Source organism: Bison bison, unplaced genomic scaffold (assembly GCF_000754665.1).
Source record: "Bison bison bison isolate TAMUID 2011002044 unplaced genomic scaffold, Bison_UMD1.0 scf7180017864475, whole genome shotgun sequence".
NCBI lineage: Eukaryota > Metazoa > Chordata > Mammalia > Artiodactyla > Bovidae > Bison > Bison bison.
In genome coordinates, this window is record NW_011495036.1 from 2,205,002 (window position 1) to 2,208,699 (window position 3,698).

The window sequence follows — 3,698 nt, forward strand, 5'->3', positions numbered from 1 at the left end:
TCTGGGACCCTGGGGACGGACACACGGGACCCCTTTCGGGCTAGGCCCTTTCGCTCCAGAGACCCGGGGGCGGGGGCGAAGCCAGCGAAGCAATCCTCTCTTATTAACAAACCCAAGAAACAAAGGAGCAGCCTCTTCCAGGGAGAGCTCGACAAGAAAGAGTCGAGATATCCCTTCCAGCGCAGCTGAAAAATAATAGCTTAATATTAACTGCTTCTCATAAAAATATACTTCCACAGAGATACAGTTACAAGAAGACCTTCATTTTACCCCCGTACTCTGTGCTCATCACTGTTAGCTGCCTCAGTAATTTAATTGGAATGAAACGTGAGAAATGTGTCATTTTTGAAGAATTTATGCATCACTTACTAGAAATCTCATTGTGTTAACTAGGAGCCCACTGCGTTCTGTTTAGAACCCATAATCACATTTTTATGTGTCTGTATGAGGAGTTAATGTGACCTCCTGTTTTTAGCAGATAAAAGAAAAATGTCTTTTCCTGTAACATCTGTATCAAACTCCTGCTTGCCCAAAGTGGGAGGAAGTCCTGTTGCCCCGATGTTTTCCCAACTTACCAACTTTTTCCAGATCCGGGAAAAGATATGTGAATGGGAAAAGTGCCTGCCGAATGAATAATTACACACCGAATTAAAACCCTGCATTAAACATAGTCGACAGCGAATACTGCATTCTCAATCATGTTTATTGCTTACAAATTGCATTACAAAGAAATCTACTCTTTTTATTGGAGTGATTAAGCAGAGTGTTAGGGCTGAAGAAATACCATTCTGGAAGATGAGATGAAGGCTGAAAACCCAGCTAGTTACAGCGCAGTGGCAAATGTATAATTTTGTTAAAGTACACGTTGAACACTCAAATGAGGATTGGGCCGTCGTTATGGCATCATAAAAGAGTCAACTTAAAATTATATTTATTTAGAAACACATTGCCTATAAAATGCGCATATTTAATACAAAGGAAGTAGGCAATGCCATAATCAATATTTTAATTACGGATTTTTTTAAATTATAGCAGCATAATTCTATATGATATGTCACGATTCTATAGTTTTCCTACACCCTCCTCTCCTTTATCCTATGAGTCAAAATCTTGTTTTCTTCTCTTTTTAATTCTGGGGAGAGCCGGTGGGTGGGCAGGGGAAGACCGTTTGCTTATGGCGCCACCTGCAGGACTTCACGAAAATAAGTTTCAAGGCTGGAATCCTTCCGCCTGACCCTAGAAACTGACCTCAGGCTTATTTTAGCAATTTAATGAGATTAATTTTTGTTTTAAAATAGAAAGATGCTGACAATTTCAAGACAAGCCCCGGGGTTTTAAATGCCTACCGAAAGCCAAAAATAAGATGCAGTATTGATCCTAGTTGAAACTTTGGGACTTTTGAATATCCAAAGTGCACATAGAAAATTTGACTAAGGAATAATTTATTCTTGAAATAATGGAATAAAAGATGCAATATTCCGGGTTTATCACTTGGTCCTTGGGCAGCCCTTAAGAGATGAAAAGCACTTGGCAAGCTAATAACATCCGCGATTGCAGTGATTAAGCTGTCTCAGACGTCCGCGTCAGGACCGGTCACGAGCCGACCGGCTCATTCTCCAAGCCTGTGTTTTGTGCTGTTTTTGTAGAGGGTTAAGTGTCCTTTGCCAAAGTTCAACAGCCTGCCCCATCAACATGAAAACATAAGGTTTATTTCGAAGATGGAAACCGTGGTGCTTATATACAGTTACTGGGATTTGCAAATGCTTCTTAAAGAGTCGTTTTGATTTTCTTCAACACATGCGAAATTGATGATTATTATGTAACTTAAAATTAAATGGATTTTGAGTACACTAGAAAGAGAGGCCCAGGGCTGTGTTCAGAATTTCAAGCACGGCACATCACGTGGTGCCGTGTCTGTGTCCTGCCTGCCTGTGGGCTGTGTCTGTGACTCTCGTGCTGTCCAGGGGATGGTCGTGCTGGAGAGGGGCGAATCTTCTCAGGACCCTTGTTGGCGGAGAACCTCATGTGTGCATTTTGTGTTTTCACCCCTGCTACAAGTTTTTTCACTGTTATTTTATTTTTTGCTTAATCAAGAAAATTGCTAGCAGGAATTAAAGTCTGAAAAACTATCAATGAATTCCATCCCATCTGATGATTAAGATAACCCCCAAACCACCACCATTTTGTCCCATACACTCAGCCGTAAATCAGGGATCCTTTTTAGCACGTCTGGAGTCACTAGAACCAGCGTGACTCTGTGGTCACATGGCAGTTTTATGAACGTGAAGTCGCTCGGTTGTGTCTGACTCTTGTGACCCCATGGACTGTAGCCCACCAGGCTCCTCTGTCCATGGGATTCTCCAGGCAAGGATACAGGAGTGGGTTGCCATTTCCTTCTCCAGGGGATCTTCCCGACCCAGGGATCGAACCCGGGTCTCCTGCATTGCAGGCAGATGCTTTACCCTCTGAGCCACCAGGGAAGCCCTGGCAGTTGTATAGCCAGAGGTAATAAAGTTGGAGGGAAAATATTCCTCTGCTATCTTTTTCCTTTTTAGTAGTAAGAGCATCTGCTGTTTTATTACCTTCTGAATTTTGAACCATGTGAATGCGTCATTAAACACTACATTTAAAATTAAAGAAAGTTTAGGTCTTATGGAACTGAGTTTATGTAATATACTCAGAGGTAAAAGCAATGATGTTTTATGTGAACTGTTTAAGAATGGAAAACATTTTTACTCTTTAATAAAAGAAATACCAGGCTATGTTTTTTCCCCTGGAAAAGAAGATAGCCAAGATAATTCTAGCTTTAAAGCAGAAGGTAGTTGCAGATGTTTTCTCAGCTAACTTACTTCTCTCCCCCAATATCTTTTCTCTCTCCCTCCTTCCTCTCTTCCTTTTCTTAGTCTTGTCCTTCTCCTCCCCTCTTTTCCTTCTCTTATCTATGTGGAATTATGCAAGTCCCCTTCATTTCAGAACTTCCTCCCACGTGGAGCATAGGGCAGGACTAGACAGTCATCACTATCACAGATTTTTCAGTTATTTTATTTTTTGCTTTGTTGTTGTTCAGTCGCTCAGTCTAGTCTGACTCTTTGCAACCCCAAGGGCTGCAGCACACCAGGCTTCCCTGTCCTTCACTATCTCTAGGAGTTTGCTCAAACTCAGGTCTGTTGAGTCAGTGATGCCATCCAACCATCTCATCCTCTGTCACCCCCTTCTCATCCCGCCTTCAATCTTTCCCAGCATCAGGGTCCAGCATCTGGAAAGTGGGTCAGTTCTTGGCATCATGTGGTCAAAGTATTGGAGCTTCAGCTTCAGCATCAGTCCTTCCAATGAATATTCAGGGTTGATTTCCTTTAGGATGGACTGGTTTGATCTCCTTGCTGTCCAATAAAATTCTTGGGGATGAAATAATGAAGACAAATTCTTTGGCAGTAGAGGAATTTCAGGCAGTTATAGGGAGATGTCTGGGGTTCACTGTGAGAATCATGTTGTTTTTAAGCAGTAATTTGGGGGAACTGTGTCTTTGAAATGTAATAATTGGTCATTATTTGTCAGAGTTTTAGAAATGTGAAGTCAATGTGGGGAATTCCCTGGCAGTCCAGTGGTCTGGGACTCCATGGTTTCATTGCTGAGGATGCGGGTTCAATCTCTGGTCAGGGAACTAAGGTCCTGAAAGCTATATGGTGCGGTTTTAAAAG